The sequence below is a fragment of the Heterocephalus glaber genome, unplaced genomic scaffold (assembly GCF_053883595.1).
Source record: "Heterocephalus glaber isolate CG9 unplaced genomic scaffold, H.glaber_assembly_v1.0 deba00001463, whole genome shotgun sequence".
Lineage (NCBI taxonomy): Eukaryota > Metazoa > Chordata > Mammalia > Rodentia > Bathyergidae > Heterocephalus > Heterocephalus glaber.
In genome coordinates, this window is record NW_028258310.1 from 11,440,743 (window position 1) to 11,467,496 (window position 26,754).

Here is a 26,754-nt window from a genome sequence, read left to right on the forward strand (position 1 = left end):
TACATGAGCAGTGACTGTAGCCCACACTGGCTCAAGGGCTGACCCTGCTCTGATCCTGAGCCCAGAAACTGTTTATTTTTGCTCAGTAGACAGACTGCTCTTTCTTAGAATAAAAAAAAAAAAATAACACAGGCAGATTTCATTTTAATTTTTACAATAAAAACCAGAACAATGATCATTCCTCTTTCACTAAGGAGGAAGCTGAAGCTTAGACTCGTGAAAGCAGCCTGCCCAGGTCACGTAGCTGGTGCAGGGACCAGCCTCTTCTTGAACCTCCAGGGCCACAGCTGATCCTTGTGTGGGTGCCTGCAGGGAGGGCTGGACTGTCTGTTCGTGGACTTCCTCATGTACTTGTCATGCAAACGTCATGAGGTCCTTCCTGGGGAAACACAGGAGGGACAGGCGAAGAGACAGAACTGAGATTAGAAAATGATTCTCCTAGGCAAATTAGGATCATCAGCTCCCCTTGTACAAGTGAAGGTGTTTGTGAGTCTGGGCAATACTCTTCATTAGGAGCTGGACTGGTAGAAGAATTTAGGTGGTTTACACTCTTTGCTTCTCATACAGACCTTCCCTAGCTTTTATCTGCTCATCCAAGATTTGTTATCATTATTATGAATATATACATGTGTATTTTTATGTACATACATACATATATTCAGGCTTTTGACTACAGAACAATAGGATGTAGATCTATAGATTTCTTTTTCTCTCTCCTGCTTTACACACACACACACACACACACACACACACACACACACACACAGATTATGCAGTTGGTAAATTCAAAATCTGCAGGTAGTCTAAGAAAATCTACAGGCCCAGAAAGAGTTGATCTTGCAGTTTTAGTCGGAAATCAGTTCGTTGGCAGAATTCTCTCTTCCTTGAAAGATCTCAGCCTTTTTTTCCCCTTAAGATCATTGATTAGGTTGATTAGATGAGGCCCATCCACATTATGGATTTGCTTTCCTCAAAAATCTGCTCATGTAAGCCTAAATCTCATCTAAAGAATACCTTCTGTCTCAGTTACTTTTCTGAGACAAAATACCTGACACTCAAAGTTAAAGGAGGAAAGGTTTATTGTAGCTCACAGTTTGTGGAGGTTTCAATTCATGGTTGGCTGGCTCCAATGCAGGGTGGCATGACAGAGGAGAAACAGTTCATGGCAGGCAGAAGGCGGGAAGGTAGCAAAACAGTGAAGTAGCAGGGAAGTAGGTGACCAGCAGCAAGTGACAACAGCAGCCCTCTTTCTGTCCAGAAAGCAGGCAGAAGGAGGGTGAGTAGCATTCACACCCAGGGTGGGGCACCCTTAATCCTAGATCACACTGTGAATCAATCCCAGCATCACATCCTTAATCCCAGCTTCACACACTTTAGATCCAGCCTCCTTTGAAAAGCCCCACATATGACCACATGAGGCTTTGGGGGGAACATCTAGATATAAGCTATAACACCTTCACAGCAACACTCAGATGTATTTGATCAAATATTTCAGTATTGTGGCCTAGCCTAGTGGACATAAAATCAACCATGCAATATACAAATATATCACATACCCAATGACATCTGCTAATCTTTACTGAGCATTTATTGTGGACCATGCATCACTTCCTCACGGAATGACTCCTGTGACTGGAGAGCAGCAAATGACACTGAGGGGACATACGTGGTGGTTGCCAGTGTAGAAGGCAGTTCTGACAAGAGGTAAAGACAGCTGTTGGTATCAGGCTGACTTGTGTTCCAGAGCTATATGCAGAAGGATCAGAAAAGCACCATCAATGTCCAAGTTGGGTAAGTTACTTAATCTCTTTTTCTTCATCTGTAAAACAGTTAAAAATAACATTTGCCTCATCACCACAGTGGATGCTTGACAAATGTTTATTGACAAATCAACGTTGGAGGAATCATGAGGGTGGTTCCCAGAAGTAAAGGAGACAGTTTATCTGTAGCCCCTTGCAAGGATCCGGGAGTGTGATGAGAACACGGTGACTCTGCAGCCTGTGTATCTTGAATATTTTTCTACTGAGCTCAGCAGACACAGAGTCTTGCTCACTGTTGTTGGGATTCACCTTGCAGGGAAGGTATGCTTCCAAGAAGTTCTTGTCTCTCAAGCCAAGACTAAACAGAGGTCTCCCCGGCCTCAGTCAAGGGCTGTTTTTCTCACTTCTGTGGCACCTGCCTGGGGCAACCAGTTCTCTGTTGCTCACAGAATCATCTTTGGAGCTCTGGCTGGGAGCGTTTGGCAGACAGCGGTCTTTGAAGGCCCAGGTGATGGGGGCTGCACCCTGCTGAGTCCCCAGGTCTCCACCAGCAAGCAGCCTGCTCCTCCTAAGGGCTGCAACCTCCCTGAGGGCATCTATCAATTAGGCTCATCACTTCCCTTTATTCTAAAAGCTTACCATTGATAGGATTAATTGGAGCATGAAGACATCACAGGAACAACAAATCAGCATTGAGTTAACAGTCAATTAATCACTCAGTAAGTACTTAGGGTGCACCAATGGATAAAAGCCAAGCTCTGACACTGGCAGGCTATGTGATCTTGGTCATGTTTCTTAATCTCTCTTGTAACTCAGTTTCTTCATCTGTAAAATGAATATAATATCAATGTCCACTAAATAGAGTTGGGTGCGATAGCACATTCTTATAATTCCAGCACTCTAGGAAGCTGAGGCAGGAGGACTGAAAATTTGAGCCCAGCCTGGGCAACTTAGCAACTTAGTGAGAACTTGTCTCAGAAAAGGGGGTGGAGGGAGATACAGTTCAGTGCAAAGGCCCTGGCTTCTATCCCCAGTACTGCCAAAAAAAGGGGAATTATTAAGATATTTGGATTAGTTAATATGTGAAAAGCACATAAAAACTTGTCTGCACACAGTAAGTGCTCAATAAATAGTATCATTTATTTATTTAATTTATTTATTTTTGGTGGTGATGTTGGGGATTGAGTTCAGGGCCTTCTCACTGGGCTATGTCCCCACATATTTTTTGAGACAGGGTCTCACTAAGTTGCCTAGGTTATGAATAGTAAATTTTAATGCTGCTGCTATTATTATTATTATTATTATTATTACTACTACTACTACTAATAGTATTATTGGTACTTTGTGCCAGGAACTCTACTAGATACTGAGAAAACAGCAGTGAATGCTATAAATACTGTCCCTGTCTTTGTAAAATTTATATACTTGTGAGCATGGAAGAATTGTAATAAATAGTAAGTTAAAAAAAAAAAACCCTCAGACTCGAATTCAGATTCTGACAAGTACTCTGACAGAGATCCAGTTGGGGCAGAGGAGCACTCAGAAGCAGGCCAGGGAAAGCTTCCCTGAGCTGATGATGTGTAATTAAACTGTGAAGGGTGAGAAGGAGAGGGAAGAAAAGAATAGAAATAAAGAGCAGCACACAAGAAAACATAGAGGCTCCAGAGAAGATGGAGCATTTACAATAAGAAAGGCTCATGTGGCTGGGGCTGGAGCAGAGTAAGGGAAATAACAGCAGTAGCTATGGCTCGTAAAGCAAAGTGCTCACTGTGTTAGACCCCAGTCTGGGTGCTCTGTGTGTTTACTCATTCATCTTCACACAGCCTCAGGAGAGGCCCAGGCCTGGCCTAGGTTGGTCCTGGGTCCTGTCCTGACTGTTCACACATCTCCATCTGTTCCTTCTTACTGTCTGTAGAATGAAATGCAAACTCTTAACCTGGCATTTCTGATGCTTCAAGATACTTCCATTTTGTTTGTTTGACTGTTCCTTAAAATTAATTTTAACCTACACAAGTAATACATAAATATTTTTCCCTGGTAGAAACTTACTTTCGTAAATATAAAGTTTTCTTTACCACCATCTCCCTACCTCACTGCTGTCTCTGTTCACTCCCAGAGGTAACCATGCAGTCAAGTTGCTATGAATTTCTTTGTAAACCTAAAGATTGTAGGACTGCAGAAAATACAGATTTATTTGTGTTTCTTTTAATAAAAATAAGTCAAAGTCTACATATTGTTCTATGACTTCCTTTTTTCTATTAACAATACGTCTTTCATGCTGGTGCATATAATTTCTATCAATTTGAAACATAGTTGCCCAGTATGATGTCCTATTTCTCAAATGATGAACACTTAAGATATTGTAGTTTGGATTCTGAATGCTCTCAAAGGGCCATGTGTTGAAGTCAGCCTGCAGCTTGTGACACCATCGGGAGATGGTAGAACCTTCAGGAGGTAGGGCCTAATTTTAGGAAGTTAGGCCATTGTGGGAGTGTTCTTGAAGGAGATACTGGGACACCAGTCTCTTCTCCTTTCTCTGTTTGCTTCCTGGGTTCCATGAGGTGAAAAGGCCTCCTCTGCCACCCTCCCTACCATAATGCATTGTGCCCCCACAGCAGGCCCCAAAGCAACCTTTCAAACTGTGAACCACAATGAACCTTTCCTCCTTATAAGTTGATTACTGCTGGTGTTCTGTCACAGAGATGGAAAGCTGACTAACAAAAAGATAGTTCTAACTTTATGTAGTGACAAATAATGCTGCAACAAACACTGTTACCAGTCAAGGTCCAGTCAGGAAAACACAAAACCTCCATAAGTACTTAAGCCAGAGGGGACTGATACAAGGATTTGGTCAGTAATGGAATCAAAGACTTGAGGGAAGCCAAGCAGGAAGGAAAGGGAATCTAAGGACTGAAAACACCATCTTAGGGCTAGAGGCACAGAGGAAGCAATGTGAACAGAGCATAGGAGCCAGGGTCCTGAGATGGGACCCAGGCCCATGGCAGGGAGCCGTGGTAACAAAAGACTTCTTTCTTCTTGCCTTTTGGGTTTCCACCAATGCCTCTCATTGGCCACATCTGCCCCAGATCAGGAAGATCACAGAGTTCCAAGACAGAACAGAGCCGGGAATGCCGGAGAGAGCAAAATGGCAAGATGCATATCTTTTTGTACAATGGGTGTTTTTCTGACACAGATACTGAGCATTGGGATTGCTGAATCATAAGGCTCACAGATCTTTCTGATATGCTCTACCAAACTGCCCTCTGAAGTGATTGCAGAAATGTACATTCCCACAAGCACTGTATGAAGCTTCTTTTCAAAACTCTAACTCTTGCATGTTGCAGTCTGAAGCTCCCTCCAGTCCCTTCTGTCTCAGGCTATGTCCTGAGAGGATTTGTGAATTAAACTATATATTTTTATGCTCATTATGACCCAAGGCCCTTGGGGCAGGTGAGTACTAGGAATCCTTGGTGCTGTGCTCTCCAAAGTCCTCATGTCCATAAGGTCATGTGAAATTTCACTTCTCCAGGACCTGGCCACAGCATTTTTTAGTGGTCCCCAGAGGGTAGGTGCAGGTAGGCAGAGTGGAAGAGGATGCTTGGTATATTCAAGAGTTGTCAGCCAAACTCTACTTTAGCATCTGTCTTTAATGATCCCTGGCAACTACTTGCCTTGGGTTATATCCATGCCATAAAAACACAGAGCAGACCTGCTATGGTTCAGTGGAAGAGCTATCTGGAAACATCCGGTGCCAACCTCTAACAAGAAGGAAATTTGGAGCTCAAAGAGGAAAATAGACCTGTTCCAGAGCTCAGCCAGGTCTGGAAGTAGGGTGTAAACTAGAGTCTCTGAGGTAGGCTGAAAAATCTATGCCCCCTGCTCCTACCAAGGATATTGTTATCCTAATCCTTGGGAGCCATAGATGTCACCTTATTTGGAAAAATGGTCTTGGTAGGTGTGATTAAATTAAATATTTGGGTATGAGGAGGTTATTTTGGATATTTTGACTGGGTCTTAAATGCCACCACAAATGTCTTTAAAAGAGAGACAGAGGGAGAACACACACACACACACACACACACAAGGAGGTGATGTGACCACAGAAGTAGAGAGTGGAATGAAGCACACTTTTTCCTAAACCCATGGAGGGTGTGTCCGCCAACACCTCAATTTGGCCCAGGGATATGGATTTTAGATTTTTAGCTTCAAAACTTTGAAAGACTAAATTTCAATTGTTTTAAATCAGTAAGTCTATAGTAGTATGTTATAGCAGCCCACTGAAACTAAAACTCTCCTTTTATCTCTCTCTCTGTTTCTCATTCAGTACACCAGCTTTTTCTTATTCTTTCCCTAACTACTCACTTCCATTGTCCTCTGCACAGAGGAAGTCAGAGTGGGCTTGGGATTTGTCTTTGGCACCCTTGACTTAAGGATGGAGCCTAGAACTTTCCTTTGAGCCATGCACCACATTTCACATCAACAGCTTGATTCTTGTAGGAAGAGCATGAGCTGAGATGGAGAGGTATGTTCCATGGCTGCCAAAAGACTGGAGGTTGTTGGGTGTTGTGAAAAGATGTGGCCAGGACTAGGAAGTGTGGGAGACCTGGGTTCAGGTCTGAGTCCTGCCTCTAGTTTACCATGTGACTGTTATTATTATTATTAATTTTTGGTACCGGGGATTGAAGTCAGGTCCTTGCGCTTGTGGGGCAGGTGGCGGAACCACTGAGCTAAATCCTGGCTTGTGACTGCTATTATTTAATGGATTCTCACCTCCCAAATTCATATGTTGGCATCTTAATCCCCAAATTTGTATGTGAACAACATTTGGGGGTGGAGCCTTTGAGAGGTAATTAGGAAAAGACGAGGTCATGACAGTGGGACTCCCATAATGGCACTAGTGACTTTTGAAGAGGAAGAGAGACCCAAGCTAGCATACTTGCTCTGTCTCACCATGTAATGCCCTCTATCCTGTTTTGAGGTAGCAGGAAGGCCCACATCAGATAGAATCACGAGCAACATAAACCTCTGTTCTTTATAAATTATCCAGTCAGTGTTAATTCGGTTACAGCAGTAGAGAAAAGACCAAGATAGTGACCTTGGGCAAGGACATTCATATTTCTGGGTCATAGCTTTCCCCAAACACAAAATCAAGAGGCTGATTAGATCAGCACTTCCCAGACAGCAACCCACATAACCACTAGTGGGATCTGAGATGACTTCAGAATGCCAAATGGCAAGTCACTAAATAGAACTGAGTCTCAGAGTCAGAATTATTCCCTTTTCAATTATGGGTCAGTTCTTCCTTAAGAAAAATGCCTCAGTTTGGTTCTAATACTTTTGGACCTCTATCTCTCTACTAGTCTTCTTTTTAATTAAAATTGGAGCAGATCTCAGACTGAAAGCTTTTAGCAAGTGATACCACCTAGCCAAGTATAATAAAATAGCTTTTTTAAAAATCAAGTTTCTACTTTACAGTTGCCTCTATTTTTGGCAAAGTGTGGTTATCTTACATTTACAGTAGTGTATCAGCCAGGGTAAGTTGTACTGTGTTAACAAGTAATACAACTATCTCAGTGGCTAAATACAATAAGGTCTTTTTTTTTTCTCATAGAAAGTATGCTATGGGTTCAGCTGCCTTAGAAAGTCCAAGACATTGATTCTCAATTTCACCAGAATCCCCTCGAAGACTTGTTCAAACAGATTGCTGGGCCCAGTCTGAGTTTCTGACTGAGTAGGTCTGGGATGGGGCCAGAGAATCTGCATTGCAGATTTCAGGGATTGCTGATGCCACTGGTCTGGAAATGGTACTCTGAGAAACCATAGCCCTAGGGTAGTTCTTCTCATCTGGTGACTCAGCAATCTAGGTTCAAGGTGAATCTTTGAACATCCCTACCCAGAACACAAGAGCTTGTGGAGGAAGAAGCAGTGGAATGACTTCCAGTAGTGATTAAATGCCTTGGCCCGGCAATGACATACATCACTTCTTCCCACAATGCATCAGCCAGAACCATCAGGAAGAGCCACACAATTTCAGGCAGTGTGTGCTGTGAGGAGTGGGAGGTGGTAGTGTTCAAAAATTTCCCTTCAAAATTTCTTGAAGCAAAAAGCTATATAAAGAGAATTCAGTGTAAAGAATGGTAAAAGGAGTTATATTTTCTGCAAAGATAGAGAAGATGATATGAAAATAGAAAAGTTGTCATTCTGTGCTCCCTCTGAACTGTCACATTTGGTGCCACAGAATCTTGGAATCACTTTACAGAGATCTTCAAGCCCACTGCATTCCTGCCTGAGTTTTTCAGGAGGTCCAGCTTGGAGGGACACTGGCCACATATCTCCTCTTCTTCTCTGCTCAGAAGCCTCAGTTATTGGTTGCATTTCCTGGAACCCTCCATCTTAAGACTTTGGAGAAAAACAAAACAATTAAATATTTTTGTCCCTTTAGAATATACTTGGAGAAGTTGGCCCCAGATAGTGTCCTCTTGCTTCTCATGAGCATCCTCCACATCTGGTGACTCTTTTTCCCCTAAATTTCCCATGTCTCCTGAAAATATGATGTGGGATGGGTGGAAGTTGTTGGTGGAAGTTGTTTGTTTGGATGGAAGAAGTTTGTGTGCTCTTTTGGCAGGGTTTGGTTTCAAGAAGTTTGGTATGCAGCCAGAATGTGGGGGTACTTCAAGAAGGTGGAGGAGAGAGAAGAGAGATGGAGGGGGGATTCCCTAATTCTTTTTCCTTATTTCTTATTTTTTTTTCCAATTTTCCTATTTTAAAATCAATGATAACTTTGGATCAATGTCTGTCACCAGCATGAATAAGGCAGCTTTGCAGAAACTGAAGTTGTCAGGCTCAAAGCTCTGCAGTTTGTTGTTGGCTCTGGACTGTTGATCCATCTTTCAGCCCAAGGAGGGAAGCTGGGAGAAGGTGATTGTTGGCCCAGAAGCTGAGGGTAATGGAGGTGATTTTCTTCAGGTGGGTAGGAATACACTGAGATTCTGGTTCTTCATCCCACTGTATTCTAGGAACAAGGAGCTTTGTCACTTATTTCTGTGCTCCTTCCATGCTTTGGATGGAACTATCTATTACAACAGCATGGAGAGTCACAGGGTGTCAGTGGTAGAAAAGCTGCAGAAATCAGCTGCAAGCACAGCTCCCTTATTTTACAAACAGATACATGGTGTACTGGTCTGCTATAACCAATTACCATAAGTTAATAAGTTAACTTAATAAGTTAAAGCAACCCAAATCTTGTGGTTCTGTAGGTTAGAAGTCCAATATGGGTCTCATTGGACTAAAATCAAGATACCAGCAGGGCTACATTCCTTTCTGGATGCTGCCTGAAGTCCTTGATTCATGCCTCTCTTCCATCTTCAAAGTCAGCAATGCAGGTTGAGTTCTTCTTGTATCACATCCCTCTGACTTCTTCTGCTTCTCTTTTCTACTTTTGAGGACCCATGTGACTACAGGGGACCCATGTAGATAATCCAGGCTACCCTTCCTATGCTAAGATCAGCTGATTAGCAAACCCAATTCCATGTTGGCCTTTACAATACTGCAGTCATAGCTTCTATGGATTAGGACATACATATCTTTGGGGGCCATTTTATCTCACACACATTAGCTCCCGAAGAGTAATGGCTAGCCTGAGACAGAACTAGGAATATATCTAATGCTTAGTATCCTTTCCACTCTACCTCATTGTTTTCAGCACATATGGCTACAAAAGGGTGGTGTTAAGCATGGACTTTGGTGCCAGATTCTAGGTCTAACTAACGTTTACTATTTGTGAGAACATGGGAAAGTTATTCAAACTCTCTGAACCTCAGATTTCTTATCTGTTAAATAGGGATAATAGGCCACATTCAGCTTCAGGAAGAAGATAAAGCATGAAAATCTATGAGAAGTGGTTAGCAATGCTTTTAGGACACAGCCTCAATAAAATGTATCACAAGCCATGATTGAAAATAAAATGTCTTTACTCCTCTTAAAACTCCTTATGAAGAAAGCATATCAGGTATTACGATGTCCTCTTGACAGAGTGGAAACTGAGGCTGAGAGGATAGAATGACATCTAGCCAGTGGTTGGTAAATGCACCCAGGAACAAGGTCTTTGACACTAGGCCGCCGATGCTCTACCATTTTGTTGAACTTCCATTAACAACCCAAGAAAGATGATCATCTGATTTTTTTAAACCTACATTAGAGAAAGAGATCCTTTAATATTTTTGGGAGTCTTCTGGCCCTCACACTCAAAATATTTAGCTACATTCTTAGTGTAAAATTCTCCAAGATTAAATTCACTGGCTTCTCCCTTGTATAAACACACCGTGGCTTACCACTAAGGCGCTATTCTTCCATGCAATTTAAAGCAGTTATTAAGTCATTCTTCCCATGGATCCATGTCCATGGCTTCTGTACATCATTCCCAGTGAACTTGAGTGAAGCTCTCTGTAGAATTATGTAGACATCAATCTGTTGTGGCATTGTTTCTTTTAGGTAGAACAATAGGCATTTATTTGACCATTTAGTTTTTCAGATTTATGATATTTATTTAGGGCATATCAGGTATTATCATATGGCCATCTCAGATGGCCACTTTGGATCAGTGTTTGTCATCTGTATGGAGGGTAGCTTTACAGGAAATGAAGTTGTTAGTCTCAAAGCCCTGCAGTCTGTTGCTGGCTCCAGGCCAGTTGATACTTTTTGAGTGCCAAGTGGCAGTGCTTGTTGTTCTGGCATCCCATCCTGAGAGAAGAGAGGGTGAGCCCAGTGCCTCTTTCCTAGACTAACCAGCCAGATAATCCCTCTCCTCCTGTGAGGGGAGCTGTTGGAAGAGAGCTATCAGGAGTATTTGCTAGGTGAAGTTCTTCTGCATAGGAACTCAGCTGGTGAGGAAGAAGAGTTCTCTTCTAGGAATGAGACAAAAGGGAAAGAAGACATAGCCAGGTGCAGCCAGTTCTCTGGGAACTGTTCACAGCCTAAACCTTAATAGCCTGTAGACAAGGGTTGATCAAAAATTACAGTGTGCCTTTTAATAAAATTATTTATTACAGTAGAATATACCTTACCATTAATCCCCCTCAAAATACTTCCTCTCACTTTACACTTCTCCTATTATTCTTGCCACTTTCTGAAGCAGTTTTAGAAGTAGTCCTCTTTCCTGAGTGTCATTACAAGGTGCGATAAAAGTAGTATGAATGCCATGATTTGTGTGTCAGTCAATGGAAAGGCAGGCTTGTAAAAACATTATGGTGTGTCCCCACCCACCTTATTCATTGCATCTGGCCCCATACAACTTCTGGCTCTTCCTCAAAGTCAAAATGACCCTAAAAGTAAATGTTTGGAATCAGCACCAGTGAAAAGAAGGGGAAGGACCACGAAGAGCTAAAATTGGAAGCAGGCTCAACAGACTCTCATATGACCCGACGGGGAGCTCAGGAGTATGACCTTTCAGTATTACCTCACAGAGGGTCAAAGTGGCCAGACCTTCGTGACACTGCCTCACCCCCCTCAGGCCAGGATGCTCTCTGTAGTTGGGAAGACCTTGAGGGAGCCTGTAGTTGGGCAGCAGGACCTGGGCAGCTCCTCCCTGCCATCTTCCAGGCAGGCCTTCCATTTCCCAGCCCCTTTGCCTCATCATTTGCCACTTCCATCTTCTTTAGGTTTGATTTATGCACAATTGCTATAGTTCCCAGCAGATGCCTTGCCTTCTTATACCCTAATTGCTGTCTGAAATATCTTTTTTGTTACATCATTCTCATTTTTCATGACTCAGCTCAGGCATCACTTCCTCCAGGAAGGTTCCCTGAGACCAAGCTGGGCAGCCAGCAACCTTTTGGGTGCTCCAGGCTTTGTCTCCACATTGTCAAATGATAGTAAATGTTCTGTAGACCAACCTGTATACAAGGGTGCCATAGTCACCCTTGTACCTAGAGTGTCTAGGGGCCGGGGATTTAGCTCAGTGGTTCCAGCACCTGCCTTGCAAGTGCAAGGCCCCAAGTTTGATCCCCGGTACCAAAAAAAAAAGAAGGAAAGTACCTAGAGTTTCTGGTAAGGTCCTGGTACATGGCAGGTATTCAGCAGATGTCTGTTCTCTCCACTCTGCAGCTGCAACACATTCTGGTCCAATAGCTGTGTACAGTGTGCCAAACTTGGTAACTAGTGGGGTTTGTTCCATGTTGTAGCTGTCGTGGTGCCTGGAACAGAGTCTCATACATTATATGTAATTTCTCGGGAAATGGTTTTTTTTGGGGGGGTGGGGGGTGGGGCAATGTTATTTTTAAAATTGGAGCCTATCTTCTCTCTCCAAAATAGCTTCAACACAGGATCTGGAAGCAGTAGGGCACTTGCCAGGTATTGCCAGGGTCAGGGTCAAGCAAGGCCTCAAAAGGTATTTGAACTAATTTCTTAGAAAAGGAAACCACCAAGGTCATTGCCCTTCTAGATTTGCTTGTAACAGTTCCGAGTTGATAAATATAAATGAGTCTTGGACTATTAGCTCTTTAAAGACTTTGAGAGTGATACATGGGGACAAGTGGTGAGAAATGAGAATAAAGGTACTGGAAAACATTGGACACTCTCGTTTCCTTTTAGGCCAGTTCCATGGGGATAGTAACTAGTGCCACAAAATGCTCAGGAGGAACCAGTAGGCAACAAGATGCCAACCTACTCACCCCAGATAGGCATAGAAGTTTGAAAATAAATACTCTTGGTCTGCTGGCTGGACCTCAAAGGCTGCAGAGGTGAGATCTGACATGCAAAAGGGAATCAATCAGGAGCTTCAAACCAGCCAAATGGGAAACGGAAAGGCTCCTTCAATTGTTCAAGGGCAAAGAGGAAAACCAAAGGCAGTCTCATCTTTCATCAGCCACTCCCTGTGGGGAAGGAGAGGTTTCCTAAGGCCTTCTTGTAGATGACAGTGCAGCTAGCTGCCGCTTCTTACTCCAGAAGAAAGCCTAATTCTAATCAGATATTAACTGGGACTGGACAGGCATTACCTGGAATCAAACCAAAGCCATAGTCATTTGTTCAGAATGGACTGTCTTCTCTGTCCATCCTGTTCATGTGTAGGTACTTCTTAGATTTTTTGCTGCAGAGGTCCGCCAGGTTTAAAGGGAGTTCAGGCTCTTGTTCTGTGAGCTGGGAGTAAAGATGTAATTTTGAACCAGTTCCAGTTCCCAGGGTGCCTGTGTCCAGTTTACAAGACAAATACATACTGACAGTGTTATCAACAATTGATACATTATTGAGGGCTTACTCTAGATGGGTTATTATCTCATTTGTTCCTTCTAATGGCATACAAGACAATAATGTCATCCATGAAGAGACTGAAGCTCAGACAACCTAGTAATGCATTCAAAGTTACCATAGCAAGTAAATAAATGGTGAAACCTGTGAAACTCTCAGCCAGTGGTTTTCACCTGGGGGTGATTTTGCTCCTTCCTTTCCCAGGGGACCTTGACAATATTTTTGTGGTTGTCACAGAGTGGGGTGGCAGTAAAAGTAGAGGCCAGAAATGCTGTTAACATCATGCAGTGTGCAGGACAGCTCTTACCAAGCTATACCCCAATGGCAATAGTGCTGAGGCTGAGAAATGCTGCTGTCACCATTGCTGGCCACTGTATTGAGATAAATCTTTCTAATTCTCACCACCTTGTCATTGCTTAGCTCAACTCCTGAATGTTTTATTCACTCTAGTCATCATAACTTACTACTGTATTTTTGTTGTTTTCCTGTGACTTCAGTTGTTGTCTGTCTCCAGTGCTCTGAGCTGCTTGTGGGCAAAGATCCCTTCTGTCTTGTTTATCACTCCATTGCCAGCTCCTGCACAGCACCTGGAACACAGTAGGTGATCAATAAATATTTGCTGAATTAATAATTGAGAACACGGACATAGAGCAAATAATAATTAGGCAAAGTCACAGAAAATAAGCAGCAGTGACAGTGTTGAAGTCTAGTTCTATCTGCGTCCAAATTCTCTGTTCCTAACCCCCTCCACAGGGTTAAGATAATTCAGGGTAATCTAGCAAAAGATTGGGAACAGGGCCCTGTCCATGTCATCCAGGAGCTCATTGTCCAGCAGAGGAGAGGGAAAAGCCAGTGGGCATCAGGCTGCAATGTTGTGTTCAGACTGGGGGGGAGACAGGGGCCAAAAGAAGGGTGGGCAGAGCTGAGAGGCTGAGTCCATCCTGATATTTGCACATCATGGGAGAATATTGCAGAGACTTGCCTGGATATTAAAAAAAACAGCTTAAAATGACCAGAATCAATCTTTCTCCCCACTAGCAAAGATAGCCCATTTATCCTATCCCAATCCTCAGGAACTTTAGGCCTCTTAGAGTTTCCAAAAATGATGAGTAGCTCCAAATGCAACTTCAAGTCTTAGAGGTCAGCTCCATCTGGCAGATCCTGGCCCTGGAAGCAGTGGGAGCCACTGTGGAAGCAAACTCCCATAGCTCAGCACTGTGTGTGTGTGGGGGGGGGGTGTGGGGGTGGGGGGGGTAGGGCCAGGCATGTGAGGACAATGACAAGGAAAGACAGGGCAACAGAAGGATTGAGGATGGAAGGGGACAAAGAATTAAGGGTTAGTGATGGAATAGGGAGGAAGGAAAGCAAGAGAGGAGGGAGGGAGGCGAGAGGGAAAGAAGAAAGAGAGGGAGAGAAGAAAGGAAAGAAATACGGCAGAAGGGAAGAAGGAAGTATGGGTAATAGTAACAAGAGGAACTACTTTTATTTATTGTGATTACCTCAAATTGTGCCAAGTTCTTGAAATGAATAATCACCTTTAATCCTGAAAACCAGGTACTTTTTTGTGTTCTTTTTAAGGATAAAAAAATTCCCAAGGCACTGAGATCCCCCCAAATCAAAAGATAAACAGGTAATAAGCAGTATATTCAAAAAGGGAAGTAGAAAGGATTAAGATTTGATAAGTACACGCACCAAATCCCTAGGATGAATGTATTCATTATGTATTACAAATATGTACTAATTTAAAAATGTGGGAAAAAGATGGGGTAGGGAAGAGCTGCTATGGTGGGAGTGGGGTCTAAACAAGGCAGTGGGAAGAAAAAAAACCCTGGGGGCCACTAGAATATACTCCACTTCTCTGTGGGCCTAGGGACAGGCAGTGGGGTGCCCAGGCCAGACTCCAGCTCAGAGGGGCTGTTTGTAAGCAGGGCAAGGGTCCAGCCTGCTCGCTTGTGGTCTGGGGCAGCCCAAGGATGCTCTTTGTTTGAATGGGTTTTGTTGTCAGATTGTGTTAAAGATTCCTTGGGGACACTGTGGGCCCCAAGAGAATCGTATGGACACTGTTAGATATTTATCCTTCCTTCTTCAAACAAAACAAACAGGAACCACAAGAATAAGCCAATTAGTGTCCTTTCATTGTGCTTGAGGGCAAGGAAAGGAAGTTATTAAGAAATGCAAATGCCTTCTATATGCTTTAATAGCTGAGGTCAGTTTCACACCTGCTCATCATATGGAAGTCCCGTTTTGCACTAAGTGTCCGATCGATCCCTATCTTACCAAAGGGGAACCAGCTCAGAGAGGAAGTTTAATCAGTAAGAATTTAAATCTTCAGCTCTTTCCTGCATACCATACTGAAAGTCAAGCTCAGTTTTCCTTAAATGAAATTAATATTTTTCAAATTAGATTTCCAGAAAGAAACATTCTGTGAAAAAATATTCTGGCCTATTTATCAGAAGGAGAAGATTAATGCTAGGATCAGTTTGAGAATTGCTTATGTCAAATGTCCTTTTAATAATTGTTTATAAAATAGCTTATTAAAAAAAGTTGGTTTCCAAAAAAGTATTATGTGTTCTCCTAGAAGCAAATTAATAGAAGCAAATAGTAGTGTTCTTGGAAATCCTTTGGATAAATAATTTTTACTTGCCATTTCCTTATGCCCCACCTCACCCTCAAGGTGAGGCACCCAAGGAGCCTGAGTTCACAGCCTTGTTCTTCTCCTGAATCTAATTCTGAAGTTTCATCTTAGTCCCTGTGTCCTTATTCCCCTTCTTTCTCCCCCTCAGTCCACTTCCCATACCCTTTTATTTTTCTCATATATTTCCTGTATCTTTCCCCACCTACACAGGACTGGGACTGTTTTCCCTGATGTTTGCTGTGTCCTCAGCATGCGGCCTGGCTCAGAGCAACTACACAGTAATATTAGCTGAGTGAATGACTGCACATACCACCAGCCACCCAAGGCAGACCAGCTGGCATCATTAATGTGAGTTCTCTTTTCCTATACCTGTCTCTTCAATAGCAGCACCCAGAATGGGAGCCCTGGAAGTGATTATCAGAATGGAACCAAGGCGTCCAAATTATTACATTATAAAACACATGGTTTCAATAGAAAGAGAATTTGTCCCTCTTGTGAAGTAAAAATCTCCATATGGATGTGCACTCATGACACTTCTGTATGATCACAGATACCTGCTGCTACTGGCTAGCAGACACCTTAACTACTAAGTGGCAATAGTAATAATAGTGATGCCTAACCGTTACTGAGTACTGTACCAAGGCCATTAACTGTACTAACTCATTTAATTTTTCTAACTAACACTGTGAGGTAGGATTAGTTATTATCCTCTTTCAACAGATGAAGAAACTGAGGCACAAAGAGGTCACATAAGCAGAGCTCTACAATGGTTTATGCTTCTAGACCAGTGATGGCAAACGTTTTAGAGACGAGTGCCCAAACTGCAACTCCAAGCCCATTTATTTGTCATGGAGTGTCAACATTGCAATTAAAACCTGAATTCTGAGGTTTTAATTTAGAAAAAACAATTCATACATTAACATCTTTTGTCTTAAAAGAAAAACATAATAGCACTCGTGCCATAGCTTTGCCACTGCTGTTCTAGACTGCCCTGGTGGTGAGGGAAAAGAAAAAAAACATCTAAGGATGAGGAAGAGAGGAAGGTCATCAGGTGAGAAGCTGCTTCACAGTTCCTATAGCCAGAGCAGTATTCTGTTAAATATTTTATATATCAAACTTCTGTAAAAAATATATTAGAGAAAAGTATTTTGTCAACCTGAATAAAAGGCTTACAAATTTAAACATTGTTAATTTTGTTCTCTAGTTAGGAAGATTAAGATTTGGGGGATATTAAATACCATGCCAATTGTCTTGAGTAGCAAAGCCAGGTCTGAAAAACTCAACTCCAAGTAGTCCAGGCATCTATTTATTTCATGTTGCCCAGGGGCCCAGGTGTCCCCAAGATGGCACTTGAGCTTGGTATACTTTTTGATCAAGAAGATTCATCTTCATTTAGTACTTTTATTTTCAGAAGTATGCACTGAGTAATGCTGAGTGAAATAAGGTAAATTATGAGGTAAATTTAGAAGTATTTGTCTTGTAGAGTTGTTAGACAGAGGAAAACAGGAAGCAGAAGGCAAAGGCTAGACAAGAGGGGAAGTGGTAAGAGATTCAGGGAGTTTGGGAAAGACTAGGGTGGGAAGGGAGTATGCCAAGAAAGGCAGGTTTCTGTCCCTAAAATAAAAATGACAGCAGCAATAACAAGAACAATAGCATTAGCACTGCTTTTAAGTGTCTAACATGGACCAAGTAAACAAAGTAAAATGCTTTATATTCATTCGTTATTGCCTTTAATATTGAGATCATTCAACCCTCCCTGTTTCTCTGAAGAGGAAACAGGAGCTTACAGAGCAGGTAAGAGAAGCTCAGCTGAGGCTATCTGCCATCAAAGTACATGCTCTGAACCCCTCAGCTACACTGTGACTTCAAACTCCCAGGGTCACAGAACCCAGGTTTTCTTACACCTGGCAGCAGATCTTGGGACTAGGTCTAGCGTAGAGCTGAGTTCCTGACTCCAATTCAAGGACACTATAGAAAGGTTGTAGTAGGTCTACCGTCATGCAAGCTGGGGCAGTCCATCTAGGTTAGCTCACTCACCTGTGCCTTGGATGCCTGAGATCTTTGACTTGGTGGTCAAGCTTTTCAGTCCCCTAGTAGAGACAAAATGCTGAGACTCTAGGTTAGTGATGGTGAAACTTTTAGAGATGAGTACCCAAGCTGCCACCCCAAACCCACTTATTTATGAAAAATGCCAACACTACAATTAAACCTGAATATTGAGGTTTAAGGTTAGAAAAAAAACCCTCAGACATTAGTATCTTTTATCTTAAAAGAAAGACACAATAAAATGCATGCCACAGGTTGGGCCATCACTGCTCTAGGTGGTTTACCTAGTAACCCTTCAGGGTTAGAGTTAAGTCAGAAGGAATGGCCCAAAGAATCCCTGCAGTTGTGTAGCCTTTTAGGGTTTTGGAAGCATTCCTCTCTGTATTTTTTCTAGCTCTTTAGAGCACATGTTATAACCCGTATAGGTTGGAGACAAGACCATGGGACTGGATAGGAGCAAAGGAAAAATATACAGAGGGTTACACACATTGCAGCAGTAGCTGAGCTGGAACCCAATTCCTCATCTGCTCCCATCATTTCCTCTTTGCACTGGACTAGAAAATGGGAAGGTGGAAGAGATTAGAAGTCCAAAAGGTAGCAGGAGTTCCCCCAGAGGGGCCCAGTGCAGAAAAAAATTCTAGCAACTGATTCTTTAGAGGGCACAGAACTGTGTGGCCTTGTTTCTCCCAAGCTGGGTAGGAGCCCAGGAGCTGTGCCCAGAGGTATTTTTGTCTTGTTGCTTCAACCCAGGCAGCTCCACTTGCAATAATGGATGATTTCTTGGGTTTATTTTGTAAACACAGCCCATGCCACTGGGAGAGAGTTTTGTTCCCAGGGTCTTCCTTCGAGGGTGGTATTGCTCTAAATTTATTTTGCTTTGGGCTGAAACTAAACCGTAAGTGCCCTCAAGTTGTTGAACCTAGAACAGTAGAATTACAAGAGATCTCTGAGGTTACCCAGCCCGGTTGCCTCATTTTACAGATGGTGAACAGAGGCTGAGGCTCACAGCTAACCAGAGCATGGGGTTCTCAGTTCTTCCGTGTTAACTACAGCTTTGAGGGGAGCAAGGAAGCACATCATACACAGTCTTTGCTTTCCTGAAGTTCAGACTCGCTCCACGGAAGCTTTGCTTTAAACAAATAATCAAAAATGTATGGTGAAGGAAGATGGGCCAACAAGGCAACATACCCTGGAACTGAAGGGTGGGTTCTTGGAGGGTTAGAGGTTTACACAGAGACTCAGAGTGGGAAGAGTCAGTCCCTGGAGCAGGAGAAGAGTATATCCCAGCCAGAGGGGCCAGCAAGCTCCTTATACCTGAGACAGGCAAGAGCAGGGGTGGCAGAAAGCAAGGCTGGGGGCCGAGGGACTGGAGAAAATTTAGATCAAATTCACATGCAGTGGAGACTCATGAGGGGTTCAAGTAGAAGAACAGGAAGTGATGAGATTCAGTTTGCTATAAAATGGAGTATTAATCAGCCATAAAAAACTAGAAACTAGAGACATTTATAGCTAAATGGATGCACATTAAGGCGATACTCTTAAGTGAAATAAATAGGGCACACATGTGTAAATACCAAATAGTTACTCTAGTGTGAGAAACTGAAAGTGTAAATAAGGACTAAAAGGTATAATAGATAATGTGAAATAGGAAGAAAAGGGGCAAAGGGGAAGGGGAAATAGGAGGGGTAAGGGAAAAGAAAGAAGGGAATGGAATTAATATGAGAAAAAGAAAAAATAGAAACAAAGTCTTTTTAGATAGGGAGGGATGGAAGGGTTGAAGGGAGGGCAGGGGAAGGGGAAAAATGAGAACCAAGATGAATTATGTAAAGGTGCAAATTTCCAATGATGAATGTCATTATATTGTATGTCTTGAATGTACCAATATAATTAATAAAAAAAGATCTCTCTGGCTGCATGGAGAGAGTGAGCTGAAGAGCAGAGGTCTGATGCAGACCCAGGTCCTTTATCCTATCCACAGACACACTGTGTCCATCATTAGCATATGCACGCCTGGGATATTGGTCTCCAGCTGGGATTTTTAAACACATTATTATCAGTACATGTTTGCCACACATAATGATTACATTCATTGTGGGAATTGGTACATGCATGTGACACATCTTCATTCCTTTAACCCCACTTCCTCATCTCTTGGTCTCTTTCCTATTTGCAAAAGATCTATCTCTCTGTTTCCTATTATCTTTTATTTTGCTCTTTAATTTATTTATACTTTGAGTTTCTCATGGAAGAGTCCATCAACAGATGGATGGATAAAGAAAATGTGGTATTTATCCTCAATGGAGTGCAAGTCTGCTATAAAGAAGGATAAATTTGAGTCATTTAAAGGAAAAAGGATGCACCTTGAGACCATAATGTTAAGTGAAATAAATCAACTGGGACTTTTTTGAGGGTAAGTGGTAAGCACAAAGCTGGGCACAGGACATGTGGCCTGTAAAGCCTTTTGGCCCAATTTTGGGGTAAAAGCCAGATGATGATGTCCTTTCTCATGTTGGAAGGACACAGTATGAGGTGGGAGGGCCTGGAAGAAATGCTGAGATGGAGAAGTGGATTCCAAGCAGCCAGGATACACAGCTTCAGCTCACTTAGAGAGGGCCTTTCTCTCACATAGGCCCTGATACCTCCTTCTGATATAGGGGGAAGAGATATGACTGCCAAACTTGCTGGATATCTGAAAAGTGAGTTCATGTTCTCTAAAATCAAAGAATGAATTCTAGGAACAACGGAGGTTAAGAGTAGGAAAAATTTATTGAGAGAAAGAAAGCTTCTGCCTAAGAGAGACAGACAGGGGATCGGAAAGTGGATTGTTCATCCACCCCACCTTTCAAAGATGTTTTATACAGCAAAGCCATGTGGTGAGGGAGGTAAAAAGTGGGATAAAACTATTAAGAGCCAATGGAAATTTACAAGGTGGGCATGAGGTGGGACAAAACCATGATCAACCAATAAGATTACAAGTACAGTCACACAGGTAATATTGATTAAATTGGGGTCAAATTGAGGAGCAAGTCATGTAGCAAGCATACAAGGATTTTCAGTAAGGGTGGGGGTCAGGGATATTTTCTGGAGAGGCTGGGTTAAGACTTTGATCCCCCTCATCCAGGTTATTGATACCTATTCAGACTATCAATCACTGCTGCTTATCCCCAGGGGAAGCACAAGGGTGTGTAGTTTCTCTCCTTTACAATTCTGGCCTTCAGTGAATGTGTCTTGATTGTCCTACATGTTGGCTCCTTGACTGTCCTCCAAATTGGCTCTTCCTGGGCTGGCCTTGTCTAACTTCTCACAAGATACTTAATTAAGTTACCTATCTGCAATATGTCACTAGTTTTACAAATAACAAAACTGACCTATATGCTCTTTTTCTTCCTCTTTGCCTTTCCATCTTCCTTCCTGTCCACCTGCCTCTCCTTTTCGTTTTGCAAAAAGTAGTATGATGCTGTTAAAAAAGTGAGCTTTACAGAAGGCAACTCTAGGTTTGAATCATGGCTATTCCACTTACTATCCAAGTCACTTTTGTACAAGTTTACTAAATTCTCAGATTCTCAGTTACATTATCTATAAAATGGGTATAGTGGCTGTCCCGTGAGCTGAGGAGCAGAGCCCCCCACCCCATTGTCAGGGAGCTGAGCATTCCAGGCCACCATACCACTGTCCCCAGTGCCGAGGAGAAGAGCCCATGCCAGCACTGAGGAGGTGAGCCTCGAAGGTGCCACCAGTACACACACACCCAACCCCCATTGAAAAGAGAAGACATGTAAACAAATGTCAAAACCAGACTTCCAGATCACCTAAAGCAACCCCAAAGGGAAATGAGATGGAACACTCTGATACTCAACCACCTGGACTCCCTGAACTGGCAACAAAAGAGGATCTGAAAATAATGAAATCAGAAATAAGTTCTCAGATATCAGCAGAGATTGTGCCCAGAGTGGAAGACATGATTAATAAATCTAGAGAGGACACAGATAAAAAAATAGAGGAGCTGAGGAACATGATGGAATCCCAACATAAGAAAGACATGCAATTTATAAAACAGATGCAAACAGATTTCCAGGAGATAAAAAACTCCATTGAAAGTTTACATAGCAGAATGAGCCAATGTGAGGACAGAATTTCAGATATAGATGATAAGATTGCAATTGGTGAACAAAAAAAGAAAAATTTCTTTAAAATAGTAAGGAACTATGAGAGATCGATCCAACAGCTATGAGACGATGCAAAGAAGAATAATATAAGACTGATCAGAGTCAATGAAGAAACAGGAGAGAGTGCAGACAACATATAAAAACTATTCACAGGGGCTGGGGATTTAGCTCAGTGGTTTTGCTGCCTGCTGCGCAAGCGCAAGGTCTCGAGTTTGATCCCCAGTACAAAAAAAAAAACCAAAAAACAAAAAAACTATTCACAGAAGTAATGGCAGAAAACTTCCAAAATAGGGGAAAAGAACTTGACATACAGATAAGGGAGGCATATAGGACTCCAACTAGCCTTGATCAAAAAAAATCTACACATAGGCATATAATAGTTAAGATTCCAGAAACTCAACAGAAGAACAAAGTTCTACAAGCAGTTAGAGGAAAGAAACAAATCACATACAAAGGAAATCCTACCAGAATCACAGCAGACTTCTCAATCCAAACCCTTAAGGCAAGAAGAACTTGGAGTGATATATTTCAAGCCCTAAAGGAAAACAATCTCCAACCCAGATTGATGTACCCTGCAAAATTATCTTTCAAAAGTGATGGAGAAATAAGATACTTTCATGAAAAAGAGCACCTTAGCAACTTCATGAATACCAAACCAGCACTGCAAAAAATTTTAGAAAATATCCTAGGAAAAAACAATGAGGATTGCACCCCCAGGAAGCCCAGTAGAATGAATCTATTGGGCATGACAAGAAATTAAAGCAAAGGGGGAGAATCCAACAAAAAGAAGAAGTCATGAGAATGATAAGTCAATATGTATCAGTTATAACCATCAATGTTAATAGTCTCAATTCACCAATCTAAAGACATAGACTGGCAGAATGGGTCAAGAAATAAGATTCAACAATATGCTGCATACAAGAAACACACTTAATTCAAAAAGAAACCCATACATTGAAAGTTAAAAGATCGAAAACAATACTCCATGTGACAGGAACCTGAAAAAAAGCAGGAGAAGCTATCCTTTTTGCAGATCCTTTTTGCAGATCAAGTGGATTTCAAACCAACATTGATTAGCAGAGACAAAGAAGGGCAATACATCCTTGTAAAGGGAACAATCCAACAGGAAGAGATGACAATCATAAATATATATGCACCAAAGACTAGTGCATCCAACTATACAAAACAAATACTAACAGACACGAAAAATCATGTAAGCACTAATACAATAGTAGTGGGGGACCTCAATACTCCATTGTCCAAATGAGATAGATCAACTAGACAAAAATAAGCAATGAAATACTAGAACTCAATCAAACTCTTGAACAAATGAACTTAACAGATGTTTGTAGAGCGTTCCACCCCACAAAATCAGAATACACATTCTTTTCAGCTGCACATGGGTCCTTCTCCAAAATAGACCACATACTCACTGATAAGACATGTTTAAGTAAATGCAAAGGAATTGAAGTTATTCCCTGAATATTATCAGACCATAGTGTGATGAAATTGGAGATCAATAGCAAAAGAAACCACAAGAATTTCATAAACACATGGAAATTGAACAACACAGTTCTAAATAACCAATGGATCACAGAGGAAATTAAAGAAGAAATCAGACAGTTCCTTCAATTGAATGACAATGACAATACAACACATAGGAACCTATGGAACACAATGAAAGTAGTCTTATGAGGGAAATTCATAGCAGTGAAAACAGAAGCAAGCCCAATTGAACAACCTGATGCTGAACCTCAAGATTCTAGAAAAAGAAGAGCAGGACAAACCCAAAGTTCATACAAGGGAGGAAATTATAAAGATCAGAGCAGAAATCAATGCAATGGAGACTAAGAGAACAATACAAAAAAATCAATGAAGCCAAGAGTTGGTTCATCGAAAGAATAAACAACATTGACAAACCTTTAGCTGACCTTATCAGAAAAAGGAAAGAAATGGCCCAAATCCATGCAATTAGGAATGAAAAGGATGAAATTATGACAGATCCAGCAGAAATCCAGAGGATCATCAATACCTACTTCAAGAACCTATATGCCAGTAAGATAGAAACACAGAAGGAATGGACAGATTCCTAGTAAGTATGAATTACTAAAGTTGGACAAAGAAGATCTAAAAATTCTAAACAACCCAATATCAATCAATGAAATTGAAAACATAATTTAAAAACTTACCAACTAGGAAAAGCCCGGGTCCTGATGGCTTCAATGCCGAATTCTACAAGACATTTAGAGAGGAACTGCTACCACTACTGTTTAAACTCTTCAGTGAAATTGAAAGGGAAGCAATACTCCCAAATTCATTCCTGGAAGCAAGCATCACCTTGATCCCCAAAGCAGAGAAAGACCCATCTGAAAAAGAGAACTATAGGCTAATCTCACTAATGAACATAGAGGCAAAAATCCTTAATAAAATTCTGGCCAATAGAATGCAGAAGATCATCAAGAACGTCTTACACCCTGACCAAATGGGATTCATCCCAGGGATGCAGGGATGGTTCAACATATGCAAATCAATAAATGTAATACACTATATCAATAGAGCCAAGGACAAAAACCATATGATCATCTTAGTAGATGCCGAAAAAGCATTTGCCAAAATCCAACATGCATTTATGATCAAAACCCTACAAAAATGTGGAATAGACGGTCTCTATCTCAATCTGATAAAAGCCAATTATGAAAAATCAACAGCCAATATCATACTAAATGGTCAAAACCTAAAATCCTTCACATTAAAATCAGGAACAAAACAAGGATGTTCACTATCACCACTCCTGTTCAATATAGTTTGGAAACATTAGCCACAGCAATTAGATAAGAGAAAGAAATAAAAGGAATAAAGATAGGAAGTGAAGTCAAATTATCATTATTTGCAGATGACATGATACTCTATATAGAAGACACCAAGAACTCCACCAAAAGTCTTCTAGACTTAATAACCAAATTCAATAATGTAGCTGGATACAAGGTCAACACACAAAAATCAATAGCTTTCTTCTACATGAACAACAGACTCACCGAGAGAGAAATAGGACAAACAATTCCTTTCACAACAGCATTGAAAAAACTGAAATACCTAGGAATCAACCTAACAAAGAAAATCAGAGACCTCTTCTTTAAAAACTATAGCATGCTGAAAAGAGATTGAAGATAATATCAGAAAATGGAAAGATGTCTCATGCTCCTGGGTAGGAAGAATCAACATCATGAAAATGGCCATATTTACAAAACTACTCTATAGATTCAATGCAATCCCAATTGAAATTCCAGCAGCATACTTTACAGACCTTGAGAAAACAATCCAAAAATTCATTTGGAACAAGAAGAAACCTAGGATAGCAAAAGCAATTCTAGGCAACAGAGACATGGCAGGGGGTATCACCACCACCAATTTGAAACTATACAACAATGCTACCATGATAAAAGGAACTGAATGGTACTGGCAAAGAAACAGACCTGGGGACCAGTTGAACAGAGTAGAAGCAGAAACAACTCCAGACACACTCAGCCACCTCATCTTCGACAAAGGAGCCAAACACCCTCACTGGAGGAAAGATAGCCTCTTTAATAAATGGTGCTGGAAAAATTGGATTTCAACTTGCAAAAGATTAAAACTAGACCTATATCTCTCACCCTGCACTAAACTAAAATCAAAATGGATTCAAGATCTAAATATTAAAACAGAAATGCTGGACTCGCTGAAACAGAGGTTAGGTAGAACTCTTGAAGACATTGGTATAGCAAAACATTTTATAAACAAAACCTCATTTGCCTGTGAACTAGCACAAACAATCAACAAGTAGGATCTCTTCTTATTAAACAGCTTCTGCACAGCAAGAGAAACCAACAACAGTGTGAAGAGACAACCCACAAAGAGGGAAAAAATTTTCACCTGCTCTTCCTCAGACAAAGGTCTACTATCTAGCATCTATAAAGATCTTAAAAAAATCAGACCTCCCAAATTTAAAGACCCAATCCAAAAATGGGCATCTGAAATGAACAGACAATTCTCAGACATAGAAGTAGAAATAGAAAATAAACATATGAAAAAGTGTTCAGCATCACTGGCCATTCGATAGATGCAAATGAAAACAATACTGAGATTCCACCTCACTCCAGAAAGAATGGCTGCTCTCATGAAATCAACCAATAACAAATGCTGGTGGGTCTGTGGGGAAAGAGGAACCCTGCTCCACTGCTGGTAGGAATGTAGACTGGTGCAACCACTGTGGAAATCAGTATGGAAATACCTCAAAGAACTAGGGCTGGGAGTCCCATTTGACCCAGCTATTCCCCTGCTGGATATCTTCCCCAAAGAATTAAAAGAATCATACCACAGTGATATATGTACACCCATGTTCATAGCAGCCCAACTTGTAATAGCTAAAACTTGGAAACAGCCCAAATGCCCATCAACTGGAGACTAGATAAAGAAAATGTGGTTTTTTAATAAAATGGAGTACTACTCAGCCATAAAAAATGAGAAATTTGAGACATTTATAGCTAAATGGATGCCCATGGAGGTGATACTCTTTAGTGAAATAAATAGGACACACATGTATAAATACTGAACAGTTTCTCTGGTGTGAGAAACTGAAAGTGTAAATAAGGACTAAAAGGTATAATAGATAATGTGAAATAGGAAGAAAAGGGGCAAAGGGGAAGGAGAAGTGGGACGGGTAGGGGAAAGGAAAGAAGGGAATGGAATTAATATGAGAAAATGAATAAATGGAGTCAAAGTCTTTGTAAATCAGGAGGGATGCAGGGGTTGAAGTGAGGTCAGGGAATGGGGAAAAAATTAGAACCAAGAGAGATTATGGAATGGTACAAATTTCCAATGAGGAATGTCATTATATTGTATACCCAAAATGTACTAATAAAATTAATAA

General features: G+C 41.4%; 1 long non-coding RNA gene across 2 annotated transcripts; it reads right to left on the minus strand.

Moving 5' to 3' along the window:
- Nucleotides 1–137: 137 nt before the first annotated feature.
- On the minus strand, nt 138–26,754 carry LOC147826670 (uncharacterized). Of its 2 annotated transcripts, XR_015438857.1 has the most exons (5): nt 17,674–26,754; nt 13,466–13,588; nt 12,428–12,893; nt 11,793–11,950; nt 138–379 (listed from the first exon to the last, which is right to left on the minus strand). It is a non-coding gene; the product is annotated as an uncharacterized LOC147826670 (long non-coding RNA). The 2 variants fall into 2 exon arrangements; XR_015438856.1 differs by having other exon boundaries at nt 11,793–12,893.